This window comes from Ceratotherium simum, chromosome 3, assembly GCF_057802395.1.
Source record: "Ceratotherium simum simum isolate JZ-2026a chromosome 3, ASM5780239v1, whole genome shotgun sequence".
Lineage (NCBI taxonomy): Eukaryota > Metazoa > Chordata > Mammalia > Perissodactyla > Rhinocerotidae > Ceratotherium > Ceratotherium simum.
Genome location: NC_141902.1, coordinates 9,119,554 through 9,144,868, shown reverse-complemented (window position 1 = coordinate 9,144,868; position 25,315 = coordinate 9,119,554). Strand labels below are relative to the sequence as shown.

General features: G+C 37.0%; 1 pseudogene; it reads left to right on the top strand.

The window, feature by feature from the left end:
- Window positions 1–935: 935 nt before the first annotated feature.
- LOC101404658 (large ribosomal subunit protein eL32 pseudogene) lies at window positions 936–1,342 on the top strand (annotated as a pseudogene).
- The last annotated feature ends 23,973 nt before the right edge of the window (window positions 1,343–25,315 follow it).

Here is a 25,315-nt window from a genome sequence, read left to right as displayed (position 1 = left end):
GCCAATAGTTATTCAGGTAAACAGACTTTTCCAACAAGTTTTATACCCTCAGATAGCCATCTTCCCTATAACACATCTATGTATAATGTCAAACCTAGTATTTTTGCAGATTATTCTCCATATCCTGACTTTTTAGCAAGGCTTTGTTTTTGTTGTCAAAAAAAGCTCTGTAGAATGTGTTGAAGAATATACACTACCTAAACTGAATATAGTAGTTGATGAGGTTAGTAATTTTATTTTCGTTCCAAATCTCTTTTTCGCTCATTTCTCCATTTTGTAAATTTTCAGAATGCTTTCCGAGCATTTTAAGCTTGAAGTCAGTAGGCCAAAATGCTGCAGAGACAGCTGACTGGTAGCTCAAAGCCTGAAGACTGCATCTTACTCTCCCAGAGGGGTCAAACATCTTTACAAACCCCGCTGAAGGGAAGAGGGGAAAAGTGGGTCAAAAATTTTGTTTGTGCTATTTTCAGTGAAAACATCCCTATCATCTCAAACCTTTGAACAGCAGTCGGCTATGAATTCAGCAAGAGTCACTCCATGACTAACAGCAAAACACAAGGATCATCCTACAGCAAAGGAAGCGTTATGCATTGGTGTTAGCCAACACTCACAGCTAGCGGGACATTAGGCTCTAACCGGCACACTGCACTGCAAACTCAGCCTTAGTCTCTTCAAGCTGCTCCTCATTCTTTAAAGCCCCCCTGCCCCACATATCAACAACAAAGTCTTGTCTCTATATTTTTGTTCTTTTTAAACTTTTTATTGAAATATAATAATATAAAAAATTTAGAAGTACAACTTACAGATAAATTGCTCAATCACTTTTCAGAAACTAAATATGCTCTTGTAACAACACCTGGATGAAAAACAGAATATTCCACCCTCTCTTCCGCAGCGCTGCCCTTGGAGGTGGCAAGCATCTCCTACTAGGCATCATGGCTGCGCTCAGACCCCTCGTGAAGCCCAAGATTGTCAAAAGGAGGACCAAGAAGTTCATTCGGCACCAGTCAGACCAATATGTCAAAATTAAGCGTAACTGTTGGAAGCCCAGAGGCATTGACAATAGGGTGCGCAGAAGATTCAAGGGCCAGATCTTGATGCCCAACATTGGTTACGGGAACAACAAGAAAACAAGGCACATGCTACCCAGTGGCTTCTGGAAGTTCCTAGTCCTCAACGTCAAGGAGCTTGCAGTGCTGCTGATGTGCAACAAGTCCTACCATGCTGAGATTGTCACAGCGTCTCCTCCAAGAACCGCAAAGCCGTTGTGGAAAGGGCAGCCCAGCTGGCCGTCAGAGTCACCAATCCCAATGCCAGGCTGTGAAGTGAAGAAAATGAATAGACGGCTCATGTGCACACTGTATTTGTGTTAATAAAACCACAAAACCCTGCAAAAACAAAAACAGAATATTCCAACATTCCAGAAAAGGAAAGAAAAGGAACGTGTTGAAAATAAAATGTTCTCCAACCTTGCTTCAATGAATAATAAAGGTGACGTTTTGGGATCTGTTAGCAATTTTGTTTTTTTTTCCCCCTAATTTGTTCAGAAATCAGGCTAGAAAGAAAGATGCTATTTTTTGAGCCCCCTCAGAGACTCGAACATCTGCATGTAGGAAGCTCCACAGATGCATCCGATTTCCAGCCTAGCTTGGAACTAGAGTGCACACATAACTGATGAAACCTGAACAAACTGTGAATTGTACCAGGGTTGACTTCCTGGCGTTGGTATTGAACCGTGGCGAAACGGGAAAGTGCGCATGGGACTTCCTGGCACATTCTTTTGCAACTTCCTGTCAGTCAACAATTATTTCAAAATAAAAATAATAACTCCGAATTTATAAATGTTAATTTAATGAAATTGTTCTCTGTTGGTTATTGTCTGAATATAATAATAATGCTAATCATAAATAAATTAATAATAATAGATAATATTTACCATGTTTACTATGTGCCAAATATTATGCTGAATTCTCCACAGATGCTTCCATTTAACTCTCACGAGACCCTTTGAGTTAGGTGTCATTACAGAACTGAGGAGAAGAGAAGTGGATTAGTATGCCCAAGGTCACTAACTAATAAGTTTCGGAGCCTGGATTTAAACTCATTTACACAAAGAGCCGTTGTGTCTTAGGTAACGTTTACCCCAATCACAGTTCTTTCTGAGTCACATCAGAGGCATTGCTGTGTAGACAGGCAGTGAAAGTGCAAACAGTGTGGTTTCCTGATCCTGGTTCCCATCTTCCTCATAGGACTGCACCTGCTGATCAAAACCTAAATGAAAATTAAATCTTGGTTTTACCTGGACATGTCAAATAACATCTATTATCATTTTAATCTTGATTTCTGTCAAGACTTACAGCATTTTATGCTCTCTCTGACCGCAGAGAAAAAATAAACTTATTTTAGTGTAAAAAGTATAGAATGGGATTAGAAGAAATAAGAAACTTGAAGCAAAGAATTTCCAAAATATAGGAATAAAGTGATTTTAATGTTGATTTATGTTTTATTATCATTTAAAATATAAGAAATAAATAAAATTTCTAAAACATAGTAAGATTTTCCTATAAAATCTGGCTACTCTATATCTCTCCAAACATTCAATTTTTTTGAATTGACAACCTTATAGACACTAATTTCAGTCATTGTTCCTGCAAGTTTATGAATAATACCACAAGTAACTATTTTTAATCTGTGTTTGTCTGCCAAGAAAATGTTAAAAAATATTTTGAACACTTACATATTCAAATATATACATTTTTATTATGGGAAAATCCAAAAGTACAGTGTTCCCACTAAATCTTGTATCTTACAGAATTGAAAAGATCACCAATGGTTTCTGTTGTGTGTCTGTGTTTATGCACACATTTGTGTGTATGAGTGTGCTATTTTAAAAACTTTATAATTTTGGAACAAATCATTTTGTTCAGAACTTTGAGCATAGTACAGATAATGATCAAGTAGTAGATGTCCAATAAAGATTTGAATAAATACATGAATTACAGTGAAATAAATTGCAATATTTGGGGCTACCAAAGAAGATAAGAAACTCCTATAATTTTATTCCCAGTGAAAGAAAAACATTACAAAATAAATTTTGTTTTTAACGACTGGAGAGAATTGGTAACATAAGACTTCAGGATAAAACTTGAACTACTAATTCCATGCTAAGCTACACATCAGCATATTTTTTTCCAAATCTCCAGAGTCATCTTGATTAAATTGCAACCATCTTCCAGGAGTATGAAATTCCAATTATAATATCAGTATTAGCAATTTCCTTTGGTTTATGTAGAATATGTCACTGACTCATGAAATCCAGTATTTAGATAACTGTTTCTTTCTTAAAGCAAGATAACCAATCTCTGTATCCAGTAAAGGCAACTCTTTATAGAAGGGAATTTTCGAAAACTAATATCAAAGGTAATGACCTAGTAATTATTTTAATAGATTATTCCATGAAGTGTGAATCTATATGCTGACCCATAAATAAAATGTCAATTGTTAGGTCATGGTACATGTTTGTACATTTGGGAAAAATGAGATGGTTAAAAGAAGTCAATTTTGCAGTCAGTATTTAGAGAAAAATCTTCATTAGCAGGCATAGGAATTCAGATTATGCAGTGATCCCATATGCTTTTAATGCTAATTAAAATTTGCTATTGTTATTGCCAGTCAAGCTATACTCTTTTTACTAATTCAAGACACACTATTACATGCCATCCCCACCCTATCCCTAAATTATTTTTTTAATACTGCACCCCATATTTTGTTTCCTTCAAATAACTGCCTCAGTATTTTTCCATGTTATTTGCCTTGCAGGATTTGGCTCAAAACACTCACTCTACCGGACACCTTTCTCCTTTACCCCATCAAAATCTCCCTATGCTATAAAGCCCAACTCAACAATAACTGCTCATAGGTGTGATCACTTATGTGCTAGGCATTGTTCCAAGCACTTATCCAAATTACCACTCACAAGTTTCCAATGTCAGGGTACAGTTATTAACCTTACTTTACAACTGTGGAGATTTGGGGTTTGGAAAGGTTAAATAACTTGCCCAAAATTTCACTAGCAGAAAGTTGTGGGGCTGGCCTATGTGAGAATTTTATCAGCCTTGGAGACTACATAGAGAGGGCTTGAGACTACATGGAAAGGAGGAGAGGTCCAGGCTTCCTCACGAAAGCATCAGACCTGTGAGTAAAACAAACTTGGTTTTTCAAGACCAGAGCAACTACTTGCCAATCAATCAGCCAGTAACCACATGCAATGTCACAGGGAGATGAAAAATTTTTCAGCTGAGACCCTTTCCAAATTCCTGACTCATAAAACTATGAGAACAAAGAAAATATAAACCTCAAGGGAGTTCAACGTCAAGCCAGTCCTCTAAACTGATACGCTAGACTTGAGTCACACTCAAAGCCCACGTTCTTAATTCTTTAACTTACTCATTCAACAAATACAGCAAATACCAGCACTGCTAGGAACTGGGGATCCAATAATAAGTAGATAAAAATTCCTGGCCCATAGACCTTTCATGGGAGTGTGGAATGGGGCTTAGACAATTTACAATAAACCTAAGTAACAAATGGCCTTATATTTCAGTAAAATATTTCAGTATAATGAATTATGTATCTTTCTGTAATCCTATTTCTGTTGTATTCTAGAGTGCACAATTCTATAGTTAAAAATTTTAATCCATTGTTCTTAAATGGTTTCATAACTAAGAAAATAGAAACTCTTCTTCAGTATCCCTAAAAAGCACTTTGAATATAATCTGCATTCTTTCATACTTTTGAGTCCCAGCACCGTAGTGACTTCCCTAATGGATTCTCTCATAAATGGTGCTATCCAGACCACTAACGACAAGCATTTTGATGACCTCCAGATGCAAATGCTGACAGTGAAAGTCAAATTTAGAAGGCAAATTTCAAAGGCAACAGTATTCCAAATTAGCATCTAGTTTACTTTTCCTCTCATTTTCTGCTTACATTTATTTTCACCTTCCTTTTCTCTCAAGAAAATATTATATTATCCTTTTTTTTTTTAATGGCAGCTTCTCTAATTAGTATATATAATGGTCTTAAATAGGAAACTAGAAAAGATTGCTTTGCATGAAAAAGGCATTGATATGTCAAAGTGCATCATACTATGTACAAGACACACAGATCGTTTTAGGAATAGGAGGACTTGGTGCCTGTGTAGAGATAACAGGCAGGTGTCAAATTATCTTTATTTCTGCATATCACAGAGCCTGAAATAATACTTTATCCAGCTGATTTTTTAACTCCTGGAGGCCATTTTGACACGAAGAATTTCCAAGTAAAATTTAAATAGTCTTTTTCTGGAGATAAAAATACTTAATTTCTCTGAACCCATCTGATGATATGAAGAGGAAGGTTTCTGAGTGGAGAAGTAGTGCTGAGTAGGATTGAGAAATAGGGAGTGGGGAGTTATTTGCTGCCGGTAGAATTTAATTACCCACCAGGAATATTGATCCACATCTCAAGTTTTAGACAACTGAGAAAATAACCGCACACATGTCAAAATCTGCTTATTATTCTAAATTCAAACATTAGGGTATCATTAATCATCATTAGTGACAAGGCTGACTAGCAGCTAAGAGCATGGACTTTGAAATCAGACTGACTTGTGTGGGAATCCCAGTTTTGTTACTCATCATCTGTGATTCTGAGCCCCAGTTTTCTCACTTATAAACTGATAACAATGATAATTGGACCTATTCATTTATTCGCAAAATCCTATTTATTGAATACATACTAGACAGTACTCTATATGTTGGAGATACAGTGGTCACCACAGCAGACAAAGCACATGGAACTTACCTTCTTTTAGGGGAAGCAGACAATATAAAGGAGGCAAGAAGTGCTATGGAGAAAAATAAGCAGAAACAAAGATTAAGACTTCTGGGAGTGTCAAGTATTGAAATTTTAAGAAGGTTTTAAGGAAGCCCATATTGAGAATGTGACATTTGAACAAGGTATGGAAGGAGGTGAGGGAAGGCACTGTTGGGTTTCTGTTTTTTGAAAAATGCATTCTAGCTGGAAAGAACAGTAAATGTGAAGATCCAGAGATCCAGAGGTAGGATGTGTGAGCACTCTATTACTGGGCACTGGCGCCAGGTGTACAGTGAACAGAGGCAAGGGAGAACCGCATACCCTCTTGCTGTAAAACAGAGTTACCATCAATTTTATTTTTCAAAATAAGTAAAGTAACAACAAATAATACATGGGTCTTGGAAAAAAATTCAGAAAAAAAGTCAGGAATAATATCCTGAAGTTTCAGAGGAAAAATATACTGCATTTTATTTATTCTAATACATTTAACTTTGATACATTTTGACATGTCTGAAATCGAGATTCAGATAACGTGTTAAGAAATTCTGTTGTAATTTAATTGACATTTTTTTTCTTCCTTAGTTATACAAAAAACAATGATGCATCTTAGAGTGGACGGTATTGCAGATTCAGTGAAATATGATAGCTATGTAAACTACTTGAAAAAAATTAGGATACAAAGTTAGAAAACTTTTGCATCCTTAGGAGAAGGCAAGAGTTGTCAATTTCTTGGGAACAAAAGAAACAGGCAACAGGACACAACAGGCCAAGTTCAAAAAGATGACAGGATAACACAAAGCAAGATGAAAAGAGAGTTGAATGGGACATAACAATCATATGAAAAAACCATATTCCGTTTTGAGAATGAAACATTCATTTCATTTATGCTGCCTGAAGACTGTAAGGATTGGAGTGCTCATGGAGCAGTCATTAGGAAGATAAGCTTAAGAAGTTTTCCTTTTCCTAGAACTAAGCAGAAAAGAACACAGGGATACAAAGGCTGCATGAGAAGGTGAAAAGCGATGGCTTTCCCTCCAACAAAATGGAGGCCTCTTAACAGGTGTTCCTGAGAAAAAAATAAAGAACAGGAACCAAAGCAGTAATCAAAGATAAAACAGAATAAATATTCTTGACCTAAAAATGACATAAATATATAGAACAAAATAATTTACCATTTGCCCAGTATACGTGACAAGATTTTTGGAGACAAAGAACTACAAGCATTTAGTGAGAAAAAAAATGAAGAAAGTACAACTAGGTTACTCATAAATGAACACCGACTAGGACAAACTCTGGCTTTTTTCTGCATCTGTAAATGCTCAAAATTAAAGCAATAGTCAGTACAAAAACTTGAGGAAAAATAAGTTCTTCTAAGAATTTCGTACTCAGCCAAATTATGTTTCCAGTGTGAAGGCTGCAACCTTCCTTCCAGTTAGGCGACATCTGTGCTGAGCAACCTGTTGTCACAGGAAAGTTAATCTTGACCTCAGTTGAATAGGTACATTTGAAGGCTTTGTCAGAATATAATTTTGAACCTGCTTCCACTCAAGAAATTTCAAAAATTTGACTGTGAGAAACAATATGTATGGAGGACTTTCTGTAGGGTGTACTGCGATACAATTTCATAGACAACACATTCTTCAAATTGTGTTCATATGGACATAAATATTCCCAGAATTATTAGTAAAGAAACACAAAGAATAATTTCTGTAATGAAATACATCAGGAACATGCTGAGCTAAACTAAGTTAAACAGAATTCTCGGGCCCGCCCCATGGCTTAGCAGTTAAGTGCGCGCGCTCCGCTACTGGCGGCCAGGGTTCGGATCCCGGGCGCACACCGACGCACCGCTTCTCCGGCCATGCTGAGGCCGCGTCCCACATACAGCAACTAGAAGGATGTGCAACTATGACATACAACTATCTACTGGGGCTTTGGGGAAGAAAAGGAGGAGGAGGATTGGCAATAGATGTTAGCTCAGAGCCGGTCTTCCTCAGCAAAAAGAGGAGGATTAGCACGATGTTAGCTCAGGGCTGATCTTCCTCACAAAAAAAAAAAAAAACAGAATTCTCTAATCTAGCATTCTTCAGAGGCTGTAAGAAACTCATAGGCTTTGTAAATCTTCAAGAGAAGTGTAAAGCTTGCAGCACTCCAATGTATTCATTTCCACTGCATCCCCAAAGCACACAGAATTCACTTATCCTTATTCACATAATACTAATACTCCATAGACCATAACTTTGGGAAATGTCATTTGAAATATTTGTAAAATTTTCCCCTGTGAATGTCACATTTGTTTTGATCTGTGCAGCCTGCACTGAGATGTTATAAGAGATTGACCTGAGAAACTCTGGACCATATCAACTATGTTGCACAGTAGTGTTGTCTTTCTATGAACCGATAGGAGAAATACTTCACTGGTCTCAATCCAAAGAGTGGTTGTGATTTTCTTAAGAAACATATTTGTTTGTTTGGGTTACTGTGGACTTCATAACTTGCTGAGTTTTCCTTTTTACATTGAGTGCAAAAAACTTACAGAAAATAAATTGGGGTCATTTTTTTCTGGAGTGTGATGGGACTTGCCAGTATCTGTTCTGCTACCCAGACCCAGCCTTCACACTGGACTTCACCCTTTGCGTCCTTCTGGAGGGGGGAGCAAAAGCTTGAGAAACCACTCTTCAAGAGAGATCGTTGAGTCTCTTGGTACAGACAATGCCGCTCTGGACCCAGGTGAAAACAAGGTAGGAGGGAGCATTTCTCTTCCCATGCGTCTCCAACACGCTGAAGTCGGGCAGAGGTACGGTTTCGGCACTGTGGGAGAAGCTCAGATGTGAGTTCCTGCACTTATTAGAGTGCGGGCTGAGCGATGTGCGGAATTTAGGTACAAATGACAATATTAGTGCATTAAGCCCTCAGGCAGTGGGGCCTGGGATTTATGTGGGCTTTTTATTTACTAATTTTAACACTAGCTCCAATTTCCTACCCTTATTTTCTTTCATCTTACTTTCTTTAACATAAAAAGTTTTATATTGTGGTATTATACACCTCTTCTTAAGGCACATTAAATACTTCCTTAAAATAAGGTAGTATTAAATAAACAATTAAGTCATTGATATTTTATAGCTGAAGAAACTCAAATGATCAATAAACACGTGATGCAAGGAGAAGCTTGTGGTAGATGGAATAACGAGCCCTCCAGGATGTCCGTCTCCTTGTCACCAGTACCTGTGAAGATGTTACCTTCCACGGCAAAAGGGACTCGGCTGGTGTGAGTAAGGATCTTAAAATAGGGACAGTATGCTGGATTAACCAGGTGGATCCAATATAATCACAAGGGTGCTAAAAAGCAGAAAGTGGCCGGAGAAGAGTCAGGGAAGGGGTGGCAATGCAAGCAGAGGTCAGAGTGACAGAGCAACGAGTCAAGGAATGTGGGCAGACGCTAGAAGCTGGAAAAGGCAAGGAACGGATTCTCCCCGAGAGCCTCCAGGGGGAACACAGCTCTGCAGGCATCTTGATTTCAGCCCTGTAAGGTCCATGTTGGACTTCTGACCTCCAGAACTGTTAGGTAATAAAGGTATGTCATTATAAGCTATTAAATTTGCAGTATTTGCTACAGCAACAGTAAGAAACTAATAAAACACTTCCATGAGATACACTTTATTCCTACTAAATTACCTTTTATTTTGAGGATAACGCTAAATTTTTGTGAGAGCTTAGTAAATATGAAACTGGTGTAATATAAAGTGGTACAACATTTCCAGAAGGTAAGCTACGTGGACCAACGTCTAAGTCCTTAAAATAGTTTTAACATTTTGACCCACTAACTAAACTTCAGGAATCTATAATGAGAAAATAATCAGATATGTGTAGAAATATTTTTGCAGAGTGCTATGTATTCAAATATTATAAATGCCAAAATTAGAACCAACTCAAATATCCAATAATGTGGAAATAGTTTAGACAAACTTTACTAAATCCAGGCAAAGAAATATTATACAGTCACCAACTCCATAAAATGTCAAGGGAAAGAGGCAGACAGCAAACTTTATGTAAATTACAACTCTAACATGGTAAAATGTAGACATAAATAAAAATAGGAAATACACTAAAATAACTGATTATTTTTGGATTATGAGATTTTGTGTGATTTATATCACATTTCTATAGTCTTGAATTTTTAATATTATTTTCCTACAAAATTAATGCATTACTTTTATAATCAAAAATTACATATGAAATGTATATTTAATATATTATTAGGAGGAAACCCAATTAATAAAACATATCGTGGTTGCTATGTTGGAAGTGGACTTGGCAAGACCAGAATCCTCACATTTCTCCTTTTTGTACCATTGTCCTGCTACCCTCCTTTTCCACCCTCTGTGATGGACTTCCAAAGATCTCTAGGTTTCTAGAAAGCATAGTGTGAAAACCACTGATCTAACCCAATTCACTCATTTTGCTGGAATCCAGGAAACCGAAGTGAAAACTGTGATTGTAAAGCTAGATCTAGAAGGATGATTCTCCAGCTCCTAAGGCAGTGTGCTTTCAGTTCTATCAAAATGCATTTCATGTTTCCCTCAGGCTGGGTATGTGTCCCCTTCTCTACTGGGACATCTCACTCCTGCAAAAAAAAAAAGAAAAGATTTAGGAGGAATCCAGCTCATGCTTAGCAACCCAGACAGGAGGAATACTTAGTCCACAAATCCATTTGGAATCCTGAAAATCTTAGTCTTACCTCTGTGCCCTGTAATCCTTTAGGGGAGAAAACATACATTTTGTTGGACTCGGTAAAAGAGTTGTAGTGTTTCTGTTTGTTTGTTTTAATTGGGTCTCGAATACAGAGTGGCAGAACTTACTATAAAGTTGCTGGTTCTTTCCTTATTATCTTCACTGGCAATGTTGAGCTGTGTCCTGAAATTGCTGTCCAGTGAAAATGGGTAAGTTGCGCTGGTCCTTGGCATGTCAGCACCTCAGTTTCTCTCATAGAGAAGAATCACAATTGTCTGTGCATCTGTCTGTGTTGTGTGGGTCCCAGCCTATCGATAATGATGCCCTCAGCTAGGAATGCCTCAGACACTCACCTGGCCGGTATTACTCACAGGGAGCCCCCACAGACGTTTCCCCCACTGGGGCCAATGTTGTGGCTGCGCTGGCCCTTGTGGTTCTTATGTTGCAGGACACACGTCAGCAAAAACCATCAGGAAACTTTGAGAAACAAAATTTATTACTCACATTTATTATTCTGGAGGCGATAGGGCACGCCCAAGGACCACACAGCAGGGTCTCGGGTAGAGAGAGAGGAAGCATGGACCTTCGGCTGTGCCTTTACTAGAGTCCAAAGGTAGGGTATTTAGTTCCCCAAGTTTGCTCTTTACTGGCTAATTTAAAGCATAAAAGTGGGAATTAGGGCATGAGAAGGAAGAAGCGGGCTCACTCATGTGGTCAGTCATCTAGGTCACCAGGGCTTTCCGAAAGGAAGAACTTCACGGGGTCGGGGGGGGCCTGGTTCCTCGGCTGGTTGCTTTGCTAGTAGCTGTGTCATAAAGCTGGCAATGTGTTCATTCCAGATGGATATCTTCTGAAATGGATGCCTTGGCAATCAAAAGCTTAATGTCAGGTAATTACCCTACAGTCTGATTTGTCACAGCCCATCTGTGTGGACCTATTCTTATCAGGGAGTTTCATAGTTCCTACAATTGCATTCTTTCAGTATATTTCCCGTAGTCATGACAAATGGGACGAACATGCTCGTTGTTATATTTTATTTTGTTATATTTTATTTATATATTGTCATATTATATTTGTCCATTGTAGATATAACTAAGATACTAAATAGGTGAATATTTTTATTAGTCATATAATTTTAAATTTAAATTTATTCACAGCAGAAAGCACAGAGAGCACCAAACAAGATAAACCCAAAGAGGCCTACACCAAGACACATTATAATCAAAATGTCCAGAATTAAAGATAAAGAGAGAATCCTAAAAGATGCAAGAGAAAGACAAGTTACATACAAAGAAAATCCCATAAGGCTATCAGCTGACTTCTCAGCAGAAATCTTACAGACTAGAAGAGAGTGACACGACGTATTTAAAGTGCTAAAAGGAAAAAACTTACAGCCAAGAATACTCTACCCAGCAAGGTTATCATTCAAAATGGAAAGAGAGATAAACAGTTTCCCAGACAAGCAAAAATTAAAGGAATTTGTCACCAAGAAACCAGTGCTACAAGAAATGTTAAAGAGACTGATTTAAGGGGAAAAGAGAAGACCACAAATAGGAAAAAGTATCTATTTCCACGCTAAGAGGGTAATGGATACAAATGCACAAAAAAGAGGTTAGATATGATATCAAAAACATAAAATGATGGAGGAAGGGAGTTAAAGAGTAGAGCTTTCAGACAGACGTGAAACTAAAGAGACCATCAATTCTGTATAGAGGACTACTAAAACGCTGAGAAAAAAAAATGATAAAAAATGGCAGTAAGTACATACTTATCAATAGCTGCTTTAAATGTCAATGGACTAAATGCTTCAATTAAAAGGCATAGGGTAGGGCCGGCCCGGTGGTGCAAGCGGTTAAATGCTCACATTCTGCTGCGGCGGCCCGGGGTTCGCCGGTTCAGATCCCGGGCACGCACCAACGCACCGCTTGTCAAGCCACGCTGTGGCGGCGTCCCATATAAAGTAGAGGAAGATGGGCACGGATGTTAGCCCAGGGCCAGTCTTCCTCAGCAAAAAAGAGGAGGATTGGCATTGGATGTTAGCTCAGGGCTGGTCCTCCTCACAAAAACAAAAAACAAAAAACAAAAAACAAACAAAAAAAGGCTTGGGTAGCTGAGTGGATAAACAAACAAGACCCATATATATGCTGCATACAAGAGACACACTTCAGACCTAAAGACAATCACAAACTGAAAGTGAAGGGATGGAAAAAGATACTCCATGCAAATGGCAATGAAAAGAAAGCTGGTGTAGCAATCAGAAAAAATAGACTTTAAAACAAAAACCGTAAAAAGAGACAAAGAAGGGCATTACATAATGATCAAGGGAACAATCCAAAAAGGGGATATAACACTTGTAAATATCTATGCATCCAACGTAGGAGCACCTAAATATATAAAGCAATTATTAACAGACATAAAAAGAGAAATAGACATTAACACAATAATAGTAAGGGACTAGAACACTCCACTTACATCAAGGGATAGATCATCCAAACAGAAGATCAATAAGGGAACACTGGCCTTAAATGACACACTTGAACAGATGGACCTAGTAGATATATACAGAGCATTCCATCCAAAAACCGAAGAATACACGTTCTTTTCAAATGCACATGGAACATTCTCCAGGATTGATCACATATTAGGCCACAAAACAAGTCTACATAAATTTAAGAAGATTGAATACCAAGCATCTTTTCTGACCACAAGCGTATGAAACTAGAAATCCACTATAAGAAGAAAATCAGAAAAGCCACAAATACATGGAGATTAAACAAAATGCTACTGAACAAAGATTGGGTCAGTGAAGAACTCAAAGTAGACATCAAAAAATACCTGGAGACAAATGAAAATGAAAATACGACATGCCAGAATTTATGGGATACAGCAAAAGCGGTTCTAAGAGGGAAGTTTATAGCAATACAGGCCTATCTCAACAAACAAGAAAAATCTCAAATAAACAATTTAACAATGCACCTAAAGGAACTGGAAAAAGAAGAACACACGAAGCCCAAAATCAGTAGAAGAAGGGAAATAATAAAAATCAGAGCAGAAATAAATGAAACAGAGAACAAAAAAAAAAATAGAAAAATTAATAAAACCAAGAGCTGATTCTTTGAAAAGATCAACAAAATAGACAAACCTTTAGCTAGACTCACCAAGAAAAAAAGAGAGAAGGCACAAATAAGTAAAATCAGAAATGAAAGAAGAGAAATTACAACAGATGCCTCAGAAATACAAAAGATTATAAGAGAATACTATGAAAAGCTATATGCCAACCAATTCAACAATGTGGAAGAAATGGATAAATTCTTAGAATCATACAACCTTCCAAAACTGGATCAAGAACAAGTAGAGAATTTGAATAGACCAACAACCAGTAAGGAGATCAAAACAGTAATCAAAAACCTCCCCAAAAATAAAAGTCCAGGACCAGACGGCTTCCCTGGTAAATTCTACCAAACATTCAAAGAAGACTTAATACTTATCCTTCTCAAACTCTTCTAAAAAATTGAGGAGGGGGAGAAGCTCCCTAACTCATTCTGCGATGCCAATATTACCCTGATACCAAAACCAGACAAGGACAACACAAAAAAAGAAAATTACAGGCGAATATCACCGATGAACATTGATGCAAAAATCCTCAACAAAATACTAGCAAATATCATACAACAATATGTTAAAAAGATTATACACCATGATCAAGTGGGATTGATTCCAGGTATGCAGGGATGGTTCAACATTCGCAAGTCAATCAATGTGATACACCACATTAATAAAATGAAGAATAAAAATCACATGATCATCTCAATAGATGCAGAGAAAGCATTTGACAAGACACAGCATCCATTTATGATAAAAACTCTGAATAAAATGGGTATAGAAGGAAAGTACCTCAACATAATAAAGGCCATATATGACAAACCCACAGCTAATATCATCCTCAATGGTGAAAAACTGAAAGCTATCCCTCTAAGAACAGGAACCAGACAAGGATGCCCACTCTAACCACTCCCATTTAACATAGTACTTGAAGTCCTAGCCAGAGCAATCAGGCAAAAAAAACAAGTAAAAGGGATCCAAACTGGAAAGGAAGAAGTGAAACTCTCCCTATTTGCAGATGACATGATTTTATATATAGAAAACCCTAAAGAATTCGCCAAAAACTTTTAGAAGTAATAAACGAATATGGTAAAGTTGCAGGATACAAAATCAACATAAAAAAATCAGTTGCATTTCTATACACTAACAACGAAGTAGCAGAAAGAGAAATTAAGAATATAATCCCATATACAATTGCAACAAAAAGAATAAAATACCTAAGAATAAACTTAACCAAAGAGGTGAAAGACCTGTACACTGAAAACTATAAAACATTGCTGAAAGAAATTGAAGAAGACACCAAGAAATGGAAAGATATTCCATGCTCTTGGATTGGAAGAATTAACAGAGTTAAGATGTTCATACTTCCTAAAGCAATCTAGAGATTCAATGCAATTCCTATCAAAGTTCCAACATTTTTCACAGAAATAGAACAAAGAATCCTAAAATTCATATGGAACAACAAAAGACCCCAAATAGCTAAAGGAATCCTGAGAAAAAGGAACAAAACTGGAGGTATCACACTCCTTGATTTCAAAATATACTACAAAGCTATAGTAACCAAAACAGCATGGTACTGGCACAAAAACAGACACACAGATCAATGGAATAGAATCGAAAGCCCAGAAATAAACCCACACATCTATGGACAGCTAATCTTTGACAAAGGAGCCAAGAACATACAATGGAGAAAAGAAAGTCTCTTCAACAAATGGTGTTGGGAAAACTGGACAGCCACAGGCAAAAAAATGAAAGTAGACCCTTAACTTACACCATACACAAAAATTAACTCCAAATGGATTAAAGACTTGAATGTAAGACCTGAAACTATGAAACTTCTAGAAGAAAACATAGGCAGTACGCTCTTCGACATCGGTCTTAGCAACGTATTTTCAAGCACCATGTCTGACCGGGCAAGAGAAATAATAGAAAAAATAAACAAATGGGACTACATCAAACTAAAAAGCTTCTGCACAGCAAAGGAAAGCATCAACAAAACGAAAAGACAACCTAACAATTGGGAGAAGATATTTGCAAACCATACATCTGATAAGGGGTTAATCTCCAAAATATATAAAGAACTCATGCATCTCAACAACAAAAAAACTACCAACCCAATTAAAAAATGGGCAAAAGACCTGAACAGACATTTCTCCAAAGAAGATATACAGATGGCCAACAGACACATGAAAAGATGTTCAACATCATAATCAGGGAAATGCAAATCAAAACTACAATGAGATATCACCTCACGCCCATCAGAATGGCTATAATTAACAAGACAGGAAACAACATGTGTTGGAGAGGATGTGGAGAGAAGGGAACTCTCATACACTGCTGGTGGGAGTACAAACTGGTACAGCCGCTCTGGAATGCGGTATGGAAATTTCTCGAAAAACGGATAGAACTACCATATGATCCAGCTATTCCACTGCTGGGTATTTATCCAAAGAACTTGAAAACACCAATGCGTAAAGATACATGCACCCCTGTGTTCATTGCAGCTTTATTCACAATAGCCAAGACTTGGAAGCAACCTAAGCGCCCATCAAGGGACGAATGGATAAAGAAGCTGTGGTATATATACACAATGGAATACTACTCAGCCATAAGAAACGATGAAATCCAGCCATTTGTGACAACATGGATGGACATTGAGGGTATTATGCAAAGTGAAATAAGTCAGAGGGAGAAGGTCAAATACCGTATGATTTCCTTCATTAAGTAGTAGATAATAACAACAATAAACAAACACATAGGGACAGAGATTGGATTGGTGGTTACCAGAGGGGAAGGGGGGAGGGTGGAGGGTGAAAGGGATAATTCGGCACATGTGTGTGGTGATGGGTTGCAATTAGTCTTTGGGTGGTGAACATGATGTAATCTATGTAGAAATAGAAGTATAATGATGTACACCTGAAATTTATACAATGTTATAAACCAATGTTACTGCAATAACCAAAAAATTTAAAAAAAAATTTATTCACAGCCAATTTTTACCTTCTTCACTAGTTCGGTGTTTCTCGATGTGACAGTAGTTCACACTTCCTTGAAACAACACTACGTAAGTATCTCCTCAACTATGTTTTAAGTTATTCTGAACAACTTATATTGTACATGGAATGTCATATACATCAGTTACCCCTTGCTGTGCAACAAACCACCTAAATTTAGTGGATTAAATGAACCACCACTCATCACGTCACGATTACGTGGGTTGGCAATTTGGACTAAATTCAGCTGAGCAGGTCTTCGGCTGGTCTTGCTCAGGTTCACACACATGATTCACACATGTGGCTGCAGTCAGCTGGTGGCTCTGCTGGGGCTGAATGGTCTAAGACAGTATTATTCTCATAACTGGCCGGTGGAACGCTGGTGACTGGAATGCCTTGGTTCTCTTCCAAAGACCTCTAACAAGCTAACTTGGGCTTGCTCAGTGATGATCTAGAACAAGAATAGAAGCTACAGGCCTCGTGAAGCTCACAAAATCATCTTTGCTGCATTCTATTGATCAAAGCAAGTCACAATGCCACCGCAGATACAAGAGAAGGGGCACGGGGCTCCCCCGCTGATGGAAGGAGCAGCAACCATTTGCGGCCATTCGTAAGCATTCATAGTTCCTCACGCATACGAGTTTAATAACTTTCCGAACTCAATTTAAATGATAATTCTTTTAGATATAAAGTAAATACAGCAGAATAAATGACACCACAGAACTTAGGTGAGTAAAACATAAAGGATTCTTCATATTTTTATAAATAAGTTCTATTTGAAAGTGGATACCCCATGTATGGATACTCTGGCATGGATACTCCATGTCAGACATGGAGGTGTGCCCCAGATATTCCTTCAAGAGAGCAAACGTTGCGTGGATTGCGATTGGCTAACAGCCTCTAGCTGCACCCTCATTGAGAGTTGCTGCTACATTCATGCCAATACTGTGTTTGCCTGGGGCAGTTCCAGTCAATAACTGAGCCTAGTGGGGGTACTATAGTCTGGCCATTGCTGTCCACTGCAAGACTCTTCTTTTCACAATCTTTGCACCAGAGCCTGTTGGGATGGCTGCACATTTCTCAGAACTACACTGTAGCTGGAAGCTCCTACTACCCAACCCTTCTTCCTCCCTCCTCTCCTTTCACAGATGTCAGACCTACATCACAGTCCAAAGACTTTCTTTGCTATTTCTGCACCTCTTTCCTTTTTCTTTTGTGAGAACTACCCCCAATTCGTTTCTTGTGTCCACCATGGTGTCTGCTTTCTGGAGGTCCCAAACTGGCACACGTATCCTATCTTAGCAGAAAATCTTGACAATTCAGGGTAAATTCAATTACTCCACAGTAGTCTTACCACTGCCACTACCTCTAAGAAGGACTTTCAAGAGTCAGCAAGCTTATGGAGCATTATAACATGACAGAGGATGGGGAGGGAGGTTGTGAAATACCGGGTCCTTGGTTATCATCAGATCACCTTCGGCATTTGCTGAGATGTTAGTACATCTGGTCTTTGGACACAGTCAACCCTGCATACTGATACCAACTTCGGGGAGGGAGGAGAGTCTTCCTTCATACTCTGTCAACATTATAAACTTCCCTCTCTTTTATACTGCAGGATCCCTTCCTCATGACCATGAGACACCTTCAGACTTACCAGCAATTTTTATCTGTACCTACTGAGGAGCATGGAAAATGACCACTCCACTAGATCATACCAAGTGTGTGTGGTGAGCTCCTACAAGATTTGCATCTCACATCATGTCAGAAAGGAGTCAGAGACATCACGTTGATTTTCAAAATATTCTTATCTATGGGGCTAATGTGGATGGGAGGACAGCAGGACAGAAAGTTCTTTCTTATTACACAACCCACATCAGCATCTAAATTTCTCACTTCCTGTATTAGTTTGCTAGGGCTGCCATACAAACTACCACAGACTGGGTGGCTTAAACAACAGAAATTTATTTTCTCAAAATCCTGGAGGCTAGAAGTCTGAGATCAAGGTCTCAGTAAGGTTGTTTTTTTCTGGAGGGCTCTCTCCTTGGGTAATAGATAGCTGTCTTCTCTGGGCTTTATGTGGCCTTCTCTCTGTGTCCTAATCTCCTTTTCTTATAAGGACATCAGTCATATTAGATTAAAGTCTATCCATATGACCTCATTTACCTTAATTACTTCTTTAAAGTTCTTATTCCAAATACAGCCAAATTCTGAGGTACGGGGGTTTAGGACCTCAACATCTGAATATTGGGGGCATGCAATTCAGCCCATAACACTTCCCTCAATATTACTCTCTCCTCCTATAGCCTGAGGGAACTTCTCTTGGCTGAAGAAAAAAGCATTTTAATGATCACAGATTTTTCTTTTATTTTTTTAAAGATTTTTTTTTTTGACGAAGATTGGCCCTGAGCTAACATCAGTTGCTAATCTTCCTCCTTTTTTCCCCAAAGCCCCAGTAGATAGTTGCATGTCATAGTTGTACATCCTTCTAGTTGCTCTGTGTGGGATGCCGCCTTAGCATGGCTTGAAGAGCAGTGCATAGGTCCATGCCCAGGATCCGAACCGGCAAACCCTGGGCCTCTGAAGTTGAGAATGTGAACTTGATCAGTATGCCACCGAGCTGGCCCCACAGATTTTTCTATAATTATTGCTTAGGCCAAAACAGTCTGTTTTCAAAATCAAAAGCTGAGAATTTTCCCTTTTCTCACTCATTTGTTTTCTGCTACTTCAATGTTTATCTAAGGGCAGTATGTCTTTGGTGCCTTCTCTTTATTTTTATCTTTGGGAGAAAACAGAATGAAGGGTAGGAAGAAATGATGGAAAGAAAAAACACATAAGTTAATACCACATAATAACACCCCAAAGCTACAGAATAATGTCTTGGTCACTGTGTATTTTAAATTTGATTGTTTTAATACATTAATTAGAATGTCAAAAATACCATAATTCAAAACTTTATCAGAATCAACGTATTGTTAGCCTGTTACTTTCCCTTTTTGATGCAAATTATATATAATAGAAACTCTTTTCACAAAATTACATGTCTTTGTGCTCCCTGCCATAAATGGCCTTTACATTTAGTATAGTTAGAACAGGTCATTGACATTTCTTTAATGAGTAACACCTTGTTCAGTTTTAGTATGTGTTCATCACTATTTTTTCACACTCAGAAATTTCCACTTTCCTCAGTGTGTTATCATAGCTGTAGCTAGTTCATCTGTAATAACTAACTAATTTCTGAAGTACCAAAATGATTCCGAGTAGCAAAAGGAGCACAGGGTCAGAAATCAAGGAATTCATCTACCAGAAGTTACCGTAGAGGTCCTATCAGGTTGTAAATATGCTTGAATGCAAGCCACAGATGACTGTGAACTTTATTGTTACCCTATATTCTACATTTCCTTAATATTAAAAGTCTTCTTTACCTAAAATGTAAGCAAAGTTATCATTGTCATATAATTTCAGAGATTAAGTTAGGTGTCAGGAGTTGTGAATCATCATTTCAGGGTTGCCAATAATCAGTTCTATGACCTTGAATTCTTTCACATAACCTTCTGAATTCAATTTTCTCATCTGAAAAACAAAGGTGCTCAATTAGATGGTCTGTTCATTAATATATAGTTCTCAAATGGTGACTCTTGTAGGGCCCTAAAATATTTATTCTACTCACACCCTCCGAGATGAAACTGCTATTACTATAATATTCCTACCTAAATCTTAACAGTCTTTCCTGCAAATTACCCCAATAACTTTGTCTGCAATTCTTTATCACTGACTGCGTGTCTTCATGTCTCCTCTAGTAGATTAGATAAGGGTTTCTTTATTGCTGTATATTCTCCTATTCATTCACATTCATTCAGCAAGGGTCAACTATGTGCCCAACGATATATGGGAAAGAATTGAAATGTATGAAAGACTTTACATTTATGTAGATTATAATATACTATTTGGAAAATTAATGTAGAAAAAAAAATAACCTTCTATTGGAAGGTCTGTTAATCCAACAGGAAAAATAAATCTATCTACCTGTTATCAAATATATAATTACACATAAATATGAAATTCAGTGCTATAAAATCCCTTGGAGATCCATATTTGCTATCTAAATACGGTGCCAGGGCTGGCCCAGTGGCATTGTGGTTAAGTTCGTGTGCTCCACTTTGGCAGCCCGGGGTTCGCAGGTTTGGATCCCAGGCATGGACCTACGCACTGCACATCAAGCCATGCTGGGGCGGTGTTCCAAGTAAAATAGAGGAAGATGGGCACAGATGTTAGCTCAGGGCCAATCTTCCTCACCACAAAAAAAGAAAATACGTAGCCAATTTTTGTACTCTTTTAAAAAAAAAAACTCTTATTACATGATATGGGGAAACTTGAAAGCATTTTTGTTGAAAATTATTTAAAACTAACTGAACAGTGGACAGAAGAGTGGACAGAGGTTATAAAGAACATATTCAAAATCAAGTTAGAAAAACATTATCCTCAGAGGAAGCTACTTTGATAATATACATCTGTTTATACGGTGTTGAACAGATGGATACTTCAGACTATAATGAAAGCAAGATGTTTTTTTGCCCCCCTACCAAGTTGATGGAATGATCTGTGTACCTAGTCTAAACAGTTCTGTGGAAAGTCACAAAGAGAATATTCAGAAGAGAAAGTATAAAGAAAATAACAAAAATCTGTGCTTGAAATTATGGACACTTCCAAGTAATTTCTTAAAAACTATTAAATTACATATATTAATTCTGTTTGATTACTGTCTTATTCTTAGCAGATAATTGAACATATAATCAATACAGTGTACATAGGAGCAAATTCACCTAAAATTTGCTGCAAAGTTTTATATTATTGACATCATAGCTCTAGACTATTACTTTTTTCACAAAAAGTCAGCTCTCAATGAAACCCAGTGGAGAAAATATGTATGCCTAGGGGAGAGAATATTGTTCCCCCTTACAGGCACTGAAATTGAATCTGATTTACTCACAATCTATTGTTCATAGCAGCTGCCGTAAATTTTAAAGGTTCAAGAATTCACTTTCAAATGAAACAATGACTATTTTTTTGCTGAAATCCCTCAATATGTCCCCAAAGAAAACACTGCATTCCAGATTTGGTGCAATCATTTTACATATTTGATTTTCTTGATATGGGAAACAGAGAAACTTCACACTACCAAAAATAAATACTGTTTTACTTTTTAAAGATTAAGTGGCTTTTTAGGGGCCAATATAATATAAGAGACACAGATTCAGCCTACAGATCTATGATGCAAAATAAATAGTTGTGCCATGCTTTCAGATGCAAGGGAATGGGAGCAAAAATTTGGGGATCAGGACATTTTATCCAGAGATAAACAAAGGATTCATTCATTAAATAATAAAGCAGTAAACCACATTTCATAAGAAATTAATGAACCACAGAGCCTTTTCCCTCTAAAAACAGTATGAGAGGCCTTGTCCAGGAGACTGTGGAACCAGACTGGATGACCAGATTGGAAGGGAAGGCAGAAGGCTGGAGTCACAAGGGTGTGGGAAGAAAGACCAGTCCCACATAACAGATGAGTATCTTTGTGAAACACAGGAAGAGAATAAATTCAATATGAGAAAAATATTTTTTTAACTTTTAAAAGAACTTTATTCAAGATCACTAATTAAGTTGTTAAACAAATTTTAATATTTACCAACACATTCTTGAAAAACAAAATGAAGGCTTAAAGGGAGAGGAGAAAATTTTGTGATGTATTTTAATTTTTATGTTGAAATATAAAACATTGTAGGTATCTTGCTAATAATGAAAAAGTAGAGATTCTTTTTTTTCGCAAATTCTATCTTTATGTTTCAATTTCAGTAAATACATAAATAACTGAATAGATAAATGTATGAATACATAAATAAAGCAAGAATAAATTTTGATATATATTTTAAATTGCCCTATTGTCTCTAGTTAGTGTGTAAAAATAGAAAGCACCACCATATAATTTGAGTCCCAGGATTACAATATCCTAGAAGATTTTCTGTGCTCAAGTTAAGGCAAATAGTATATTTTATTCACCCTTTTGCACATACTCATAGGTGTAGATTGGAATACTATACTTAAGCATGTATAACGATCAATTCATTCAGCAATAACCATTAAAAATAACCAGTTCTAAGTTTTTGGCTTCTTCCTTGGTATCTACGCTTAAACCAGATCCACGTGGTAGACTAATGTCCCACGCACAGTTTATTATTCTTTATTACAATGATTTGCTATGTCATTTTGCTATAAAATATTAATTTAGATCCTTTACCTTCCATTCCCATGGCTGCCACCCCTCTGAAGCTCTTCACTGAGAGTGTGGCCAATGGCTCTGCTTTCAAGCTCTGCTTCCCACTTGAACCTGCCTTCTTTTCCCTGCCCTACCAACATCAACAAATAGTCATCTTTCAAATCATATTTTTCCATATCAAGGACTGTTCAATAAGAGCCAGTTCCTTTATCCACAAATCTGAAAACTTTAATTAGATTTTCAAAGCCTTTTACATTCTTTCAGTGTATATTTCATCCAAACTTACTTCTCACAACTTATCAGCATATATATTCCGTTTCACCCAAGCTCACCTCTCATTGTTTCTTACATATCCACAGCCATTCCATGGTCAGGTGTGCCTTTGCTTGGTTTCTTTCCCCAAAAACATGTCTCCTCAATTCTTTGGAATGTCTTCTTTGGTCCTTTCTACATAACCAAGTAGTATTTATCATTTAAGGCCTAAATCAAGTTCCATTACATAAGCTTGTGATCAGTTTCCTAGAATGCTGGATACCCACTGTATACGTCGAATTCCACAGTTTGATAGTTCACTATTTTCTGATTTGAAAAGTAGAAAACACCAAAAGACATTCTATTTTATTTGAAGTACATACACAAACACTCATCCAAAATATGTGCGCATTGTTCTTTGTAAATGATTTACTCACATAAACTCTTGACATCATCTTTTCTCTAAAACCTTGTATGTTTCCCTGAGTGAGTCACTTCCTCTGAAATATGCCAATGAACCAACATATTCTTTCTATCTCCATTCTTCATTATTTCCATTCTTCTCTTTCTTCCTTCTTCCCTGTATATCTCTTTCCCTCTCTATATAGTGGGCTCATCTTTACCAATAACTTCACCCACCTAGTCTAAGTGAATAAATTGTATATCTTCATCTCCTTTCTGATATCTCTTCTAAATTCCATACTCACATTTCTAATGGTTTACTGAGTGTTTTCACCTGGATCCATCTTTTGCATATTACTTATAATAGTTAAAGCTCACGATTATTTTCCTTTTCGAAATCTATATTTTTTAAATATTCCCTTTACTAAAGTGGTCACCACCTTCTTAGTAATTCTTACAAAATATCTCAGTTTTGTTTTCTATTTCTGCTTTCCCAAAGGTCTAGCGTTTTTCTGAGCCGTACAATTTAGTCATTGATATGGAACTTGTCAAGTGAACCAAGTTTTTTGTTGTGTTTTGAAGAAAACTGCTTGAAACTTCTTTATTTTATTTGGGTAACGTTTCAAAATTTATAGGAGATATTCTATTAAAATAAAATACATCTCCTCTCACAACTCCTTTTCAATATTGTACTGGAAATCTTAGTGAAACAAGAAAAGGACACAAAAGATATACAGATTGAGAAGGAAGAAATAAAACTATCTTTGTTTGCAGATGACATAATTGTCTATGTAGAAAATCCAAAGGAATTGACAAAAAAATTCTTGGAACTAGTAAGTGATTGTAGCAAGATTGCAGAATACAAAGCTAACATACAAAAGTTCCTCACTTTCCTATATGCCAGCAGTGAACAAGTGGAATTTGAAATTAAAAACACAATATCATTTACATTAGCAACCAAAAAATGAAATACTTAGGTATAAATTATACAAAATATATGTAAGTTCTATATGAAGAAAATTACAAAACTTTGATGAAAGAAATCAAAGATGAACTAAATAAATGGAGAGATATTCCATGTTCATGGCTAGAAAGACTCAACGAGATGTCAGTTTTTCCCAACTTAATTTACAGATTCCATGCAGTCCCAATCAAAATCCCAACAAGTTGTTTCATGGATATTGACAAACTAATTCTAAAGATTATATGGAAAGGCAAAAATCCAGAATAGCCAGTGCAACCTTGAAGGTGAAGAACAAAGTTGGAGGACTGATGTTACTTCACTTCAAGACTTCCTACAAAGTTATAGCAATCAAGACAGTGTAGCACCGGTGAAAGAATAGACAAATAGATCAATCGAACAGCATAGAGAGATCAGAAATATACCCCATAAATATTGTCATCTGATCTCTGACAAAGGAAGAAAGGCAGTACAATGAAGAAAAAATAGTCTTTTCAACAAAATGGTGCTGGAACAACTGGACAACCATATGCAAAAAGTGAATCTTACACAAACCTTACACCCTTCACAAAAATTTACTCAAAATCTATCATAAATCTAAACGTAAAATGCAAAACTATAAAACTCCTAGAAGATAACATAGAAGAAAACCAGATGTCCTTGGGTATGGTGATGACTTTTTAGATACAACACCAAAGGGACAATCCATGAAAGTAACAATCGATAAACTGGATTCATTAAAATTAA